We start from the raw sequence: 18109 nt of genomic DNA on the forward strand, positions 1-18109 counted from the left end.
AAATGTAGATAGGACTTCTCTTGAGCATATTAGTGACATGACTTCGAAGTTTAGCAGCATTTGAATCAACATAAGATTAGAGGTCATGATGACAGAATGGTATGATCAGATGAGAGGCAAAATATATTTTGTGATGGAGTGAGGATATCCCAAACCTGACATGAGTAATAGATGAGTGTCATGTTCAAGAGCGACATGTTTCCTTTACATGATACAAGAGATGAACACTTTCACTTTTCCCCCACCATTTAGGGTGAGTACCCCATATATTTTTTTATTGCAATATTGAAGAGGATAACATATGATTTCCATATAAGTTCACCCTTTGGATGAATCCATCCTAGTAAGTTTTACGAGCCCTAGGAAGGAGGAACTCAGTCTTGTCATGGTGCCAAGTCCTGTGTCGTTTAAGTTTTACGAGTCTGATGAAGGTGAGCTCGACATATTTTTCATGTTTAGAGAGTTTGAAAAAGAAGTAGAAAAGAAAACTCCAAAGGTCCCTTTTCATAAATCGTCTCTTGAACCCGAAAATGTAGAAAACAATATCCAAGAGAACCTCCTAGCCATGTTTGACTAAGGTGTTCCTTTTTCATACAATAGTCTATCTCAGTCTAGAAAATGGTTAAACTTATATTGAGTAGATTTCATTTCATTTACTTTTACGAGTTCAAAATGATAAGTACTTTATTTTTCGAGAGTCAGAAAAGAGCTTGAAGATGAATCCAGGGGGTCGGTTTTTCGTTTATTTTTAATGGGTTAGAAAAATTGATAAAATAAAACTCATTGAATTAGTCAAAGTAAATTAATGATACCAAGAACATATGACCTGTCGCTTCACAAGGAAACACACATTACTGATTTGGAGGAAAAATATTAAAAAATGAGTAAAATATGCCCTAATTTGGTAAAAATATAATTTAAAAACTATAAATAAGGCAAAAGTAAATCATTTTTACCATTTTACCAATTTGCAATGTGGAAGCATTTTTATCTCATTTTACCTTGATTTTCAGGAAAGGACTACGAGCAATCCAGGATATCATTTGTCGAGCCGCTTGTTACAGGTAATAGATCTGTCCTTCCTTTTCATTTTGTTAGTCAGTTTAAGCATTTTCATCCATAATATAGGTTGTGAGGAAGATTTTCAAAAACATTACATCGTGGGTGACCAACACAGGTTTCACCCATCGGAATCGCACTGCTCACCCTGAGGCCAGTTAGGCACTCGCGCTGGCATCGCGTAAAAACTCCTAAACAGATGTGTTGGTGCTGAGGTAAAAATTTGAAGTGAAATCTCCTTGAAAAATAGTTAATCTTGATTTTTCTTTCCATGGATGCTCATGAAATGTTGGTTTATTGATGTTTTGCAGGAAAACTAGTCCAAAATGGTGATCAAACGGAAGGAGAGGGGTCATGACGCTGAAGACCACCAGGAAATGTAGGACAAAGACTGTATTGATGCCCTTCAAGCATGTGGACTGCTCAAATTCTTCATGATTCCCAAGATCAGAGCACAACCCAAGTTATTGTGAGCACAACCCGAGTTATTGCAGCACTTAATCAGTTGGTGGGATGTAGATCGCCAACTGTTCATGTTTGGGGATCAAGAGCTTGAGATAGAGGTCACCGACATCTACTTCATTAGTGGGTTTTTCAAAAAGGGACAATGGGTGCAGTTATCTGGATCACGTTCTGGAGGAGAAAGCACAAACATGCTCATTGCGAGGCATTGTCTGGGAGACAAAAAGGGTAACAATTGGAAGTTTTACATAAAAACATTACCAATCTCCCACTGTGAACCATCTTACACACTATGTCCCAAATAGCTGTGGCACAAGCGTTGCATGAGGCATCAAAGTCTCACTTCCAGTACGTGATCAAATGCATAAATCCCATGGTATTCAACTAGTGTGAAGGTTTATTGGCATGCATGAAGCGCCAATTAACCAAGTGAAAGAGGGGAAATATGAAACAATTTGGTTTCGGATATATTCTAGTGACCTTCATCTTGGAACGTGTTCCATTATTCTGTTATTAGTGGCTGGAAGTGGATCACCAGCACCTAGAGATCCACGTTTGCTTAGATGGGGAGAGTTGATGCCGCGACAAGGGGGCGGTCAACATATGTCATTCTCTCCAACATTCTTCACATGGATGCATCAATAGCTAATCATGGTCAATGATTGGGCATAGGCAGGGACATATTTTTGAGGAGATCCAAATCTTCAACTCCCTCTAGGGGAACAATGGACTGATTCAGGTAAAAAACTATTTTTTAAGTTTTATGAAGTTTATACCATTTTTTTTTTATGCGTATTGAGATTTGAATTATAATTTCATGCAGATGTTGGACCAAAGAGACCTCCAAGGGTTTCTCCAATAGCTAGGCAAGTGGCACGCCTAATTGAGGATGCTCCTCCATATGTGGAGGGAGCGGATCCCATCATCAAGTTAGAGCGCAACCTGGAAAGATTAACCAGGGGGATTCCAGAGTAAGCCTCGATCGATGAGGTGCCATTATGCTATCAGAGGCACCCAATAGGTGTATTCGCTAGACTTCGTCGACTGTTGGGCTGAGTGATTAGAGTTGTCTCGTGCTATTATGAGCACCATGTGGGCGAATAACCAACTTCTAGTTTATTTTCTGCACTATGTAATCTTATAAAGCCATGTGTCTCATAACACAAATTTTGTTATTTTGATGTAGCAAACTCTTTTGCAAACACTCATGATATATACATATCTATCTATCTATATATACGTTTTCCTGTTTACCATATTCGATGTATGATGTTCTATGATTTAGAAGTTTCAGAAATTTCTATCTAACACATAATTAGCCAATGCATTTGTTAATGTGTTTATGTGTCCTGGAATGTGATGATAAGTAATAGAATCAAATTCTCATTCCAATAAACGAACTTGCAAATACATTCTAAAAATTTGAGGGTTTCTAACTGGATATTTTCCATTAATTTGTAGTACAATGAGTTGTGAATCAAGTTTTACGATTAACTCTCTGATGCCAAGAGTGATAGATTATGACAAAAGTTTGATGACCACACTATATTCAACAATGTTATTAGTCATCTGACCTAAACATATATCTTGCAAATTCACTAACTCACCATTAGGGTCATAGATTTCCCATGCAGCGGAAGATAGATTCTATGTACTACGACAAGCACCATCAACAAAACTAACGTGATGACATCTGAAAACCAAGTAGAGCACGAGGTAAGCATACGAAAAGGTTTGCAAAAGAAAACTAACACACCAAAATCACACCGCACACTAATGAAAACACACACTAATGCACATGAATGTTTACACGGATAATCACGCATAATACTTCTTCAGGTAAAGCCCATTTCGAGGCTCAGCCAAAGAATTTCCTTCATAGTCTACTAAATGGTAAGTGCCTTTTTGTAAAACTCGCTTGGAAATGTAATGCCCATGCCACATTGGTTCGAATTTCCCAGTTCCCAATTTTTCATTGGCTTGATCATAAAGCAACACTAAGTCATCCTCAACAAAAAAATGAGGAGAAATAGTTCTATCATATTGAGCCTTAACTCGTTTTTTATGGGCCTCAATTACTAATGTTGTGAAGCGATGGGTTTCATTGAGCCTTTCAAGGTAAAGTAAACATTCCTCTTCAGGTGAAGTATCTGGGAGTAATTCGAAGGCTAGTTTCAATGAAGGAATTTCACACTCAATTGGAAGAGTTTCCTTTAGACCCATTGTAGCAGCGACAATCACCTCCAAAATTTTGCCTTAGCTTTGTTTCGGAGCCTCCCTACCAACCATCATTAGCAGGATGTATTGCACTGTCCAGGTACATAGGCTTCAATTGAGTTTCTGTGGCTTACCAGCCTGTGTTGGTCAACTTATTTGCCTCCCACCCGTAGGCTGACATTCCAGACTTCGTCATTTTTTTGGCTGAGGTGCTCACCTAGAAAATTGCGGAATTCTGGAGGGGAACCAACCTTACCTCCAAAAATTGCGCAATCCAGCCAGGCTTCAGAAATGCGCAATCCAGCTGGGCTCCAGAAATGCGCAATCCAGCCAGGCAGCCTTCCCTCTGGAAATGCATAATTTAGCCCAACACTGGGCTTCAACTCACAAAATGTGTAATTCTGACTGACAGCGAGGGCTTTAGTCCAGAAATTGTGCAATGCATGAGGGATAGCCAGTCTTGCTTATCCCAGAAATTATGAAAATTTCATCCCCAAGCTTGCAGACTGTTGCATGTGCTTTCAGGTTGACCAGTTCCCCCCAGGACTGAGCAATTTTGACTTGCATGCATGGACTATTTTTCCCAAAAAGGAAAAAAGAAAAAAGTAAAAAATAATCCCTAAATTTTAGGGATCTATTTTTAGTAGTTGGAGGTTACATGCAAAGACCGTTTTAGAAACTTTCCGCCAAGTGTCGCTTTTTCCTAGATTTGTGGCATGCACAACATAACCATCATCCTTAACAAACTTATTTATTCGATGTTGTAGAGCTCATTCCTCACATCAATCTTGGATCTCTAACTTCCCACATCACATTTAGGAGTCTTCGGCACATTCATCTCAACTTTTTCTGGGTAAGTCTTCTTTTCATTTCTTTTGCTGCTTTTTGTCACTTTTTGTATTTCACTTATGTGAATGTTGTTTTCTTGGTTTTTTTGAATGTCTGCTGTTGTTTTAATGCATGTTAGCTTGTAGAAGTTTTGTTTTAATTTTTTCATTGCATCTCACTGCTGCCGCATGCATGACATTGTTTCTGCACTAACGGTCGCCGTTGCGGCGACTCGCTTCACACACATGCTTGTTTTCCCATTTTTTGAATCTTGCACTCACTATTTGCATGCATGATCATTCACTCTTGTTTATAATTAGCTTAGCCATGCATTTATAACTTTCATTAGTACAAAATGGCTAATTAGTTACTAAAACAACGATTGAAATTTTCATATAAATGACTATTTTTTAGTCGGTGACCAGTAGTAGCTAATTTACAGTATCTTATAACGTGACCAACTTTTAGTCGTTTTTAGCTTAGTCATTAATTGATTGTCTGAATTTTATCATCTAGCAATATATTTATTCATAAATTTGGTCATTAATTTAGTTATTGATTTAATTATTTATTGCCACAATTAATGACCAAATATACAACAAAATATATTACTATATGATCATACGAGAAAACCAACTAATGACCAAAATGTTGGTTGTGTTATAAGATACTATAAATTAGCTACTAATAGTCATATATATGCAAATTTTAGTCGTCATTTGAAACCAATTAATGACCAAAGAAATATGACTAAATTTTTGTCGTGTTATAAGTTACTGTAGATTAGCTACTTAATAGTCGTATATATGCAAAATTTAGTTGTCATTTGTAATGAAAAATTAATCATTTGCAGTAGTCATTTATATTTTTTGGTAGTTTCATATTTATTATATAAACGACTAATTTAGTAGTTTATATTCATTTCCTTTATTTTCATTAATAATCATTATAAACGAATAATTTAGTCGTATATTAATTTTATTTGTGTTCATCATTAATCAATATAAACTACTAGTTTAGTAGTTTTAGATTTATTTTATGTGTCCATTATTAATCAACATAGATTAATTAGTATGATTTTGCGACTAAATTAGGAAAAAAAAAATCATACAATGTGAATTGGTTCATCTAATATGAAAATTCAAAATTACATATGTTAGTTAAAATACTAAACAATATCAAGTGCAACTATAAATAATTTCAACCACATAAATTATATTATATGAAATGTAGAGTATTACAATATGAGTTTCCAAGTTAACATTGGTTGGACTACAATTTACACATGAAATGTTGTTTCATCACTATAAAACATTATCACTGTGTTGTCAAGTCATTGCAGGTGAATTCACCAACTATGAAGACTTGAACATCACTTTCTATGTGTGTGTCTTATGAGGGATATTAGCTTTAAGGGTACCACTAGACTGGTTCTCTTCTCTCTCTTTTTGCATTTGTTGCTCCAGTGTTAGTGTTCTCCTCTTTATTCAAATCCTGCTGCTTACCATCAATACTGAGTTCCTTGTCTGAAAACAAAAGAACCTAGAATGCACGGTGTAAGACGTGAAAGACGATGAGCATTAGAATATAAATGAAAGTAGAATATAAAGGATTTATATTACATATAACTCAACATCAACAATGTTAAATCCATTCTTCCTCATAAAAGCAAGAAACTCGAACAAGTTTTCTTCAGTTGAGCGATAGTGGCCACTATGTGGTCAGATGATCTATATAAATAAATTAAAGTCACCATAGAAAAGAACACCTTAGTAACTTAATATTCAACCTTCAGGGAAAGCTTAGGTACAATCATTCCAACTAAGTTACATGCTAAAAAACTCAAGTTGTAAATAACTTGTTAAAACAAATAATCTGAGGTGTGATGTCTAATCCTTGTCATTTTATTTGCAACAACAATTTGTTGTGTAATGCATGAACTTGGTCAAGTATATAAACATCATGTTCTCAAATAACAACATGAAAGTAAAATTTTGTAATAATCATGAAAATCTTTCAATACAAAACAATTAAAAGGATTTTAATCAATATCGTGTAATACTAATTTCATCTTCAAGCTTTAGTTGTTTAAAAAGAGATAATACCAAGTACTTTCAATTTAATTGTTAAAATACAAAGAAAAATCAAAATAAATGTTCAAAATACAATCAAACAATAAAGAGAGGATATCATGGAATGGAAATTGCAATTATAAAAAAATCGTTTACCTGTCCATTGATATATTTGCACGCATTCCTAAAACATTTGCTTGCCCAAAATAACCATGAGGTGAAAGAATCACAACATTAAAAACCATATGAATACTTACTAGAAACATTTCGAAAGTCGATGGCTGAAGTGCCTGAAGGATCTCCAACAACAAATTAATCGTATCCAAGACATGATCTCTATATTGTCTCCCCATCCTTTTTCCAATCACATTTCATATAACCTGCCCACACCTGAGTCAAGTAACAATCAAATGAATGAATTGACATTTGTTTTTATTGTTTATATGTATAAACTTTGAATATAATTCTTTTTGGTAACATATTAATTCGTATTTAAAGCTTTCTTGTCATGAGAGTGTATCAATAAAGTAGAACATCAGAAAAATTGACCTCAATGAGGTCCTCTAACAATTTCTACAATACCAATATTTGTCTTGCTGTGATATCTTGGATAGAAAAAAGAACATATCTGCAAGAGCCCCATGATTTGGTATGAGGTGAGATATTTTATAGTTGTTATCTGGGGTTGATTGGACCATGGTCGTTTTAATACCGTGGAAATTTACCATTGGTCAACAATTACTATGGGTAATTATTTACCTTTGTTTTTATGTTATGCATTTACGTTATTTGCTCAAAACATAGTGTTGCCTCTACCATTTATTTGGTGCACCATGACCATAATTCGGGGCTTCAACTTAAGAGGGCATATCTCCTCAATGGTGAGGAACTACGTGACATACCACATATAGATGGAAAGGAATCAACAAGAGCTATCCAACTATCATACCATTATGCACCATAACCAGAGCCACTACATCCATAATCCTTGTTCAATGCTGGATATTTATGGAAATCTTCACACTCTTGACATTAATGACAACTCTCCTTTGACATCAATGGAAACTTGTCCAACAATGTGACCCTTGATGAGGAAAAATTACGACGTTTGGAGACAATGTTTCACTTTTGGAGCCCTTAGTTGCCACTTGAAGTGAGGCGTCCACCAGTAGAGAGATTTTATGCTACACATGTGACCTTGGAGCACACATTTAATGAGGATGACTTGATATTTTGAGCATTACTATTCATTTATGACACATAGTTGGGGGTATTGAGACCTATCCACTCTTGTATCATGGATATTTTATGTATATGTGACTTATCTCTAGGATTTGTAAGACATAAGACATTATTTTATGTTCTAAGGCTTTTAGTAGACGAGGAAGTGATAAATCTTTCATATAAATAAGAGAAGTACTTCCCACTTGTGAATCATTGCTACTTGTAGAAATATATCACTGCTTGTCTTAGTTTGTTTTCAATCTTGAAAGCCTCTAGTTTATTACTTATAGTGTAATAAAGAAATTGAATAAATAAAAAGAAAATAAATGAAAGAGAGAGCTTTTGTACTTGATTAAGATACAATTTTTTTTTTCTTTCCATTTACTTGTTTGTTTATGACTTGTGGGACTAACCTTTGGCTAAGAAACCACAATGTAGGGGCATCTAAGCTGTCAAAATCACTTAGGTATCACGACTTGGCCTAAGCCATCCCTACCCTTAATCACGAGATACGACACAAACGTCAGGGAGAAAACTTAATGAAATTTACATTCAAAGAAATAGGATGACTTCTTTCTCGTTATTCCCGAGAGATTCTACCAATGTAAGGATACTATATGGCTGGATTTTTTGTACCCACCAGATTTTGAACCAATAACATTTAGAAAACAATTTGCTTTAATAAAACATTATATCACCAACTATTCTATATCTTGTGAGTAAATACAAAACACTTAAAAACTTACATATATTTATGCATTTTATTTTTATATTTCAATTTGAATTTTTAGTTAATCACATAAAGTTATATTTTATTAAAAATAAATTAAATATCATTGTATAGTTACGATGAAAACATCAATAAATAACTAATATTTATTATAAATTAAAATAACTAGTATTTATTGGAAATTAAGATATTCTACTTATTTCTTAAAAGAGAAGGAAAAAATATTATATATATTACATTAAAAAGATTTTTTTTTTTTTTTGGGTGAAAATCACATTAAAAAAATCGAAAATAAGTAATTTTTGGGTGAGAAAGCACTTAGTCTCAACTTCGAACAAATAAATATAAATTTCCAAGACATTACTTAGAAGTTGTCACGAACTTGACCAAGTCAACTATCAAGACTTGTGATCGCAACGAACCATTAAATGTTCTGACTTGTGAACTCAAACCAACATCAAATGTTATGGGTTGAACTAAATTCAAGATAACACCTTAAGCTGGCAACGGATATGGTTGCTTAAATTACTCATACCGGGATCAAATTACATGATAATCCAACTAAGATAACGTTAGAAAAATTAATTACCTGATTAAACATTCAATGAGGAATTAGCCGTTAACCCGCTCATTTTCAATTCAAATTTTTGAAATAAGAGGGCAATCTAACGGTGCAGGGAGTAAGATGGTTCTGCAGTCCAAAAGCCAAAACAGAGGAAAATCAAGATTCGATTGGTGGTCGAGAATTTCTGATAATGGGTGGTGTTCCATTTATCATGATTCATTAGATTTTCATATGGGTTTATCGTCTATTAGCAAAATTTGCAGAAGAAAGCCCTTGGGTTTTATAAGTGTTTTGTTATCTCAAAATCAGGCCCTGATAGGCTGCTGGTCAAGTTGACTCTAAGTAACTATTTCAAACCTACTTTAGGCTGAGGCTTAGCCTCCTCAACCTGAGAGGGCTCTCCCTTGATGGATTAATGATTTTGATTAAAGATAAGATGGCTAACTCTTATAGAACAGCTGTGAAAAATATGAATGGTGGAAACACATTAAACAACTATCCATTGGGCTTATCGAGTCAACAACACCTCAATATAACAATGAACTCAACCTTACATGGAAGTCAGGGCATTCAACATTTAAACATTCAGAACATAAACTCATATGGGACCACACAATTTATAAATGTATACAAGAAGTCAAAGCACATTCAGTGAATTTTGAGTGATTATACATCCATACCACTGTAAGAATTAAGAAAAGGACAACATCACATATTCTGAACATAAAAAATCCTTCATGAATCCTGAGAAGTAAGGTCAAGCATGTATTACTGAAAATGAGTCTTACATAGGCCAAATACAAGCTTTTGCATAAAATTTCCAACCCCTATTACATTGTTGTTTCAGCTATATATAGAGCTCTTATTCTAACTGATCGAGATTCCTCCTCAAGCATGAGGGGAATTCGAAAACTACTTCTATTACTGACAACTCTTAAACTCTAACTACTTAATAAATACAACAAAGTGTTGACTGGAGTTTTTTAGAGATCTAAATCAACTATGATTCTAACTCCATATTACATGCATGATGGCTTTAATTAAGATGATTCCTTTCTATGACATCTGGTTCTCTTTCAGTTTGGCTGAGATGGGTGTTTAATGCTCCATGTTAACCTTGGATGCTGTATCTTCTTCACTGTCCAGAAAAATTAGGAGACTATTCTTGCTTCTCGGCTGTATGATCTTCGAATCTTCATAAGTCGGTTTTTTAATTGTTGTCCCTCAAAATATGACGGTGGCCACGTTTTGATGTGCTGTCCGCTGTTATGAAACCTGATTTGATGATGTGTCCTCCACTGTTTCGAAAACAAAAAGGAAAATGTATTCAAGCTGTCTGATACACGCTTCAATTTCCTTATGATATGACAAAATGCCACTTTTTGATTCAAACTATTTATTTCCACTTGTGCTAGTCTAATTGGCTGTTTTAACTTCAGGTGTTCTCGTTGTATACAACTGTCCTTCAAAATTTTCCCGCTTCAACTTCAAAACTGCTTGATTTATGTTGAAATCATCACTTTCAGCAGTTTCGTAGCGCGCTACGAAACTGCTGAGTTATTTAAAACAACTTGTTTTTAACCTGAGACCTTTATTAACCGAGCGCTTGATTGCCAAAAACTTCTTTAGACTTTCCAAAGGCCGAATAGGGATTTAGATTTCTTCAGAAAGATAAGATCAAGCAAACTTATCAAAATTTTGAAATAGAATCTTACTTGAAATGAAAACTCATTTAGCAGGTCCTTTAAGCTGGCTTAACTGTGCCTTCAGATCTTCAATTTGTTTCTTCATAACCTTATTCCCAGCTCTCAGTTGCATATTGATCCTTCTGATGTACTTGGCTTCTTTGATTGCTGGTACTGTCTAGGTGTGAAATTGTGAATGGCCATCAACCACTGAATTCAACTGGGCTTCTACAGTTGCATTCCCTTTCCATAGAGTTTTATAATAGTTTGCTTGTATGACTGCATGTCTTCTAGCAACTTTCTTCAATTTGGCGATCTCATGCTTAGCTGATTCTAATTGGCTCTTCAGGTCTGCTATATTATCTTCTTTAGATGTGATGACTGTTTTGCCTGTGTTTTTCTTTTGCCAACGTTGTGTCCCTTCCCCTGTTTCCTTTGTTCTTGACAGTGCTTCCTGTACTTGTTGGAATCTCCTTGTCATAGGTCTTCTAGGTTTAAAAACAAACTCTTCAGTTGGCTCATCAAATTTAAGCCTTTTTGAGGCCTTGTCTTTCTTGGTGCTTTCTTGTTCTGACTGTATCAACTCAATTTGAACTGGTAGAGACTGCTCAAAGTCAATAGCCTGTAATAAGGCATTTAAACTTCCCTTGGACACTGGACTTTCTTCGACTGCTACAACTTTACCTTTTTCCTTATTCATCTGGCTTCTTGTTCTTATCCTTGAGACTACTTCAGATGTGCTTGTTTCAGGTACGGTCTTTTTACCATGAACTTTTTCCTTAGTTGATTGCTGAGGTTGATCTTGGAAGATGAGTGGCTTCACTTGTTTTCTTACTTGTGAATTTGGAACTCTTTTAGCTCTTGCTTCTGTTTGGAGCTCAGCTATTGTAGAATCTCTAGCAGGTAGAGGAGTGAGGCTAGTCTGGCTTTTGAAGCCAGCCATAAAAATGAATGAATTCCAATCTCTGTCTACCTTTTGGAGCCCATCTAAAACTAGTAGTTTGATCAAACCATGATGAAACAAAGAGGTTTCACAATCCTCTTTCCTCAGCTGTACCTTATCACACATCTTACTCAAACTACGGAAAATATAAAAAGGTAAGTCTATGGAGACCTTCCCGGTGAAATGCAAAAGGAGTTTAAAATGGTAAGAGTAAACCTTGTTATACCTTCCTTCACAAGTCAGATATTTCTGTATGCAGGTGAGTAAATGAGCATAATATTCTTTGACATAACTCCTGGGCACTGCCTTACTTAAATCTTCATTTACAAATTCATCCTTCAAAAACTCCTTGCAAGGATTCATGTCAAACTTGAAATTTTTAAACCATTGCTCTTGTCCTCATGGGATCTCTGTCACAGTAGATATCACTTCTGGCGAAACCTGCAATTCTATCATGGCTACCTTTGAATTCAAGCCTGTGAAGTTAAGTGCAAATTCTTTAGTTACCTGTGCGTGCCCTCCTTGTAACTTTTTGCAAAAATTCCAGCACCCGGCCTTTTTAAATGCTTTCTCCACCTCTTTATTTCTCAGTGTTATATCTAAGCCTTCAGGCTCAGTCCTTAGACATTTGCCAGATCTGTGCTCCTTTTTCTCCATTGATTCTTCCAAATCTTCGCAAACAATAACTACCAGCTCCGGTTGGAATTGTGATTCAGCTTCTATTTGAATTTAGCCTCGCTTGATTATCTTTGCAGTTGAATTTTAAATTTTTCCGTTTAAAATCTTTCAAGTTGTAATCTTGCAGATTTGTCATTTCATGCAAGACTTACGTCCATCATTAAGTTTTATGCACGGTGGTCTTTCTTGGAAATGATGATTCATGCGTATCAACAGATCTAGTGGTGGTGATAGTGGCAATGAGTGGTGAAATGTGATAAGAGGGGTACATGAGCTGACATGAGAAGACACGGCCTATGACTCACCTAACGGATTTGACATTTCGGGAAAGATTCGCTGCGAAATGTACGAATCCATGATTTCGCAGCGCTGTCAGTTTTAAATTTGAATGATGCGCTGCGAAACTGCCTAATCAGGATTGCGCTGCGAAACTGCCTAATCAGGATTGCGCTGCGAAATTACAAAAAGGCACGGTGACTGACATAAGATAACAGGTGGCTATAAAACAATGGTAGATGGAGGGGAACCAATGGGAGCTGAGAATAACTTGACTCAAAAACTCTTCAAAACTTCAGATTCTAAGGGAAGAAAAGTAAAACAAAAATAAACTAGCACTGACCTTTGTCATCGGGCTAGGATGAAAAGTTACATATATCAATTTTAGTTCTAAGTGATAACATGTTTAACGCCATTTTCTTTGTCAGGCCTTCAGGCTTCTCGAAGGTAAGTTTGGATTTGGGTACTTGGTTTCTGAAGTGGGGCTTTCATGAAATTTTGGATGAGATATCTGAGGTTTTAAAGGTAAGTTTGGATTTGGGTACTTGATTTCTGAAGTGGGTCTTTCATGAAATTTTGGGTGAGATATCTGAGATTTTAAATAAGAAATCTTCTGGCTTGCAGGCTATCAATCTGAGGTAGTTAATTAGCCAGTTGGGATACAGTTTGCTTTCGTTTTTTAATTAGCCAAATGTGACACAGTTCTGCATTTGCTTTTAATTAGCCAAATGTGACACAGTTCTGCATTTGTTTTTAGTTAGCCATATGTGACACAGTTTTGCATTTGTTTTCCATTTGGGTTTCTTATGGTGTTTTCTAGAATCCATTTTCTATTCACCAGCATTGATAGTTATTTTTAATCATTTTTACCTTTTTTTGAAGATCAGGACCGTGGGAGGTAAGTACGGAATCATGCCAGAAGACATTCATGTTTCGGGTTTGTGGCTCGAAACCCACCAACATACGACTAATCCTCGGAATACAGAAATGAGGACCCCTGAGATGCTAGCAAGGGCTCTGTCGAGGGCAAGGGAGAACATCCAGAACAAGGAAAATCTTGTTCCAGAAAAGCCGGGCAGCGGAAGAGGAAGAAGAAGAAGAATGATGGTATCTACTTCAAGAAGTCCTTTACCGTCAGATTATCCTCGTGCTCCTTTGCAAGACATTACAACTTATATGCACGTAAGTTTTCTGCGGGTAGACCTATTCAAAATATTGTCATTTACTTAGTTTAGTGTGCAGCTTATATGCACGTAAGTTTTCTGTGGGTAGACCTATTCGTAATCTTGTCATTTATTTAGTTTAGTGTGCATCTTGATGCTATCTTTCTTGTTCTTCTTGCACTTATACTTTTACGCCGAGAAATGCTAGTCAATTAGGTATATTTTCAAGTTGTTTCGATTTATGTTCAGACTATTGAAAGACAATAATTGTGCATCTAATCCAAGCCAAGACATTTTCTGAGCATTCTGGAGTTTTATTTTAACATCTTCTAATTTTAACTATCAATGCTTATGCATCAAATGCTTAATGTGGTTGTATGGTAATCTTCTTTGATTTTCATGTTAAACATTTCTAAGTAGGTATTTCCTAAGTATTAATTCGGTTGTATGGTACTCTTCTTTGATTTCATTCTAAACATTTTAAAGTATTTTCTAAGCATTCTTTAATTTGAATATTTCTCAAGATAGTTTCTACTTTGCTAATGTGGGATTGCCTGATATGCACTTCCAGGCTCTCCAGAGGAGTAGGTCTAGGATTAGGACTAGAATGCAAATGCACGGGATTACTCCTTCTAGGCAGTCTATAACTCATGACAGCCCAGTGCAAGAAAGATCTGCCCAAGAAGGTCCCTCGCAGCTAGCACAAACCACTATGACAATAATTCCCAGTCCAGGTCCTGAACAATAAATCGGAGGAGCAATTACTCGTGAAGAAACTGGTGTACAAGACATGGGTCCAGGAAGGCCTTTGATGTATCAAACAAGAGTTGATATCTACAACCCTCCGACTGTGGATACTGTGCCAGGACTCCACCAAGATAACCAGGTGCATGATATCAGTACAAGGGATGATTCAAGGTTGACTGAGCGAACATTTGCAAGAGTTTTTGGAACTGTTTTACAGTCTGGATCTCAGAATAAAATAAGTGGAAAAGACAGGAATGGCAGTTGTCCTCAACAGAAGAAGAACTCATCATCAAAGAACACTGCCAAGACGTTGATGAAAATGAGGTGATTACTCCTCCTAGGCAGTCCATAACTCATTACAGCCCTGTGCAAGAAAGATCTGCCCAAGAAGGCCCCTTGTAGGTAGCACAAATCACTATGACAATAATTCCCAGTCCAATTCCTGAACAAGAAATCGAAGGAGCCGTTACTCGTGAAGAAACTGATGTACAGAACCTGGGTCCAGGAAGGCCTTTGATGTATCAAATAAGAGTTGATATCGACAATTCTTTGACTGTAGATATTGTGCCAGGACTCCACCAAGATAACCAGATACAAGATATCAGTACAAGGGATGATTCAAGGTTGACAGAGTGAACATTTGCAAGAGTTTTGGGAACTGTTTTACAGTCTGGACCTCAAAATGAAATAAATGGAAGAGACAGGAATGATAGTTGTAACTTGTCCCCAACGGAAGAAGACCTCATCATCAAAGAACACTGCCAAGACATTGATGAAAGTGAGATGAAACCGTTTGTTTCTTCGGTGATTCTTGGCAGATGTTTCTACCGAATTTTTCAGTACGATCAAAGCTTTTCTTTCTCAGAAAGGGAAGTTCTGAACAAGATTCACATTCCTGTGATAAAATTTTGATTTCACTGTGGATTTTAATCAGTTTCACATCTTTTGTGAAACTCTCATGGCTTCTACCTGTGAAAGATTTTTTTCCTTTCCTTATTTTTTTTCTTTGTACATTGAGGATAATATTCAAACCTATCTATTTATAGAATTTACACTGCAACAATCTCTTGTATATTATTACTGCTTTGTACCAACTACATCTTTTAATTGTATTCTTGAATATCAGAACAAACAGGTTCATCATGATATAATTTTTGATTCTGTTTCCTAATGGTATAAACTTTATGTTTAGATTATATGCATGGTTATTAAGTGTTTCTAGTATTGAGCAGAAAACCCTAATTTGTTTACTACCACAACTGGTAGTTGGATTAGTTATTGGATTTGTAGTTTATTTGCAAGTTCTGGTCACTTCAAGGTTAGATAAATTCAGTGAGCTCTATTTATGATTTCTAGTTTAATATTACTTGCACCAAAATTCTGGCCAATCTGGCAGCTGGCTTGGAATTTAAGTCTCTAGGTTAATGTGATGGCATCCTCCTCCATTATAGCACTAAAATCACCTATTTTTTTGGTGTCTTGCCTCTGGCTTATGGTTTATGTGATTCTGCATGCTATGTTACTACATGGTTGGGGTTTCATTCTGCATTAATACTCCGTTTGAAATATTTACTACACAATTTTTTTTTCTCTATATATGAGACCTGTTCGTTGATATTAAGAAGACGTCATTTCCCCTCTATTCATATATATATATATATATATTAAATAAGAGGATTCTATTAATTGAAACAGTCAATATTTACATAGCATAGCCTTGGAATTTTGTTGGTCTCACCCCGATTGGGTTTGTTGAACATACCTATCAGGCTTATACAAAAACCCACAATTTTTTTTTCTAGAGGTAGGGATACAAAAAAAGGCATATTAGCCCCATTATAACCAAAAAAAAAAAGAAAGAAAAATAAAAAGCAACACCAAATAGCATATTGATCATCCAAATCTACAGGGGTTGGGTTGCTGCAATGTCTATAGGTCCTAGGGATCTCTTGTAATTGATCCCTTAATGCCACGTTCTCCAAGTCCGACCACTCCTATGCCATGTCAGTATTGGGTGAGTCACTCCCCCATTTCGCCAACCTGTCCGCCACCATATTGCCTTTGCAACAGGTGTGCTTCATAATCACATAGGCCAAGGACTGAAGAAGGTGTTGAATCCGACATATTAGACTTTCATGCCGCCATCTCTAAGCCACCTTATTTGTCTGGGACCCGTTTATTAGCTGTTGCACTGTGTTTACACCAGTAGGGAGTCACCAGTGATCTGCAAGCGAGATAGTCCTTTGTCTATGGATATGGACAACCCTTTTGCCAAGGCCAGGAACTCTGCCACGTTATATTGGCCTACCTTGATCATCCCTCAGTACCTCGCCATAGTTGGCCGACCCCGAATTCTCATGCAAAGCCTTGTCTAAGTTTAGCTTCGTGAAGCCTGTCGGGGGAAGGGTGAAGTTTTCCACACCTCGGTCACCACCCGTTGATGGATTTTTCCCATAAGGAAATATCAGCTCCTCTTTTATTTCCAATTTCCTTAATATTCTCCCTTCTTCCTGGCCCAACTCTTTGCTGGAATAGTCTCTTTAATATTGTTGCGTATATTCTCCCATACTAGATCAGTGGTGGCCCTATGATTTTGGAAAATGGTACTGTTGCGGCCATTCCATATATTCCACATCACAAAGCCTTCTGCCAAAATCTAAGCTCTATTCACTATAGGATTCTTGAAGAGCTTCATTCTCTAGGTTTCTAAGGATTCCTTGACAGAGTTATGAGGCCGTTCAACATGACCAAACACCCCTTGAACACCATCCCATATTTCATTAGCAAAGCCACACTCCCCCAGGAGATGCCCTATTGTTTCCTCTGGGCACTGGCAGGGCAACGGGATGGCCCACTAAAACCCTTCCATCGGATCTGATCCCAAGTCAGCAACCTGCGACAGCTGATTAGCCACAAAAAGAATGATACCTTCGACCATAGCTTTGATTTCCAAATTCTTTTCCAAAGGGGGTTCTCCTCTTCCTCAGTAGTCTGCCCGACCATAATGTTATAGGCCTCTTTTACTGTAAAAGACCCTTGGGTTTGTAGCCCCACCATAGTTTATCTGATTCGTTATTTACCATGATAGCTCACTGTGGTAATTCCGTTGCCATCTCGTCCCATGTCTGTGCATCTACCTGTTCTAGCCATTGATCTTGAGGCTTCCACTCCATTCCTGCCCCATTTAGGTTATTGGTCCAGAAGTTTGCCACTTTCCTCATCCCTGCCCATTCTGCAGCCAATTGAAGAGGTCGTAGGTTTCCTTCTTATCTAATGGCGGCATTTTCATCTATGCTTCATCCCAAAAGTTGGCAATATGTCCATTCTGAATCTCCCAGAAACCGTGTTTTGTTCTGCCATTTTCCATATGGAGGATCTGGTTGGGAACTCCTGTCGTCTGAATAGCTCTTCTTTGGACAAGCCCCCACCATACTCCATATCGTTTTACAAACCTCTGATC

At 36.6% G+C, this 18109-nt stretch overlaps 1 pseudogene; it reads left to right on the forward strand.

Annotated features, from left to right (window-relative positions):
- The first annotated feature begins 385 nt into the window (after positions 1–385).
- Positions 386–15696, forward strand: LOC149244857 (uncharacterized; annotated as a pseudogene).
- Positions 15697–18109: the final 2413 nt, after the last annotated feature.

This window comes from Pinus tabuliformis, chromosome 7 (genome assembly GCF_031772625.1).
Source record: "Pinus tabuliformis cultivar Carrire ecotype Pingquan chromosome 7, CPIR1, whole genome shotgun sequence".
NCBI lineage: Eukaryota > Viridiplantae > Streptophyta > Pinopsida > Pinales > Pinaceae > Pinus > Pinus tabuliformis.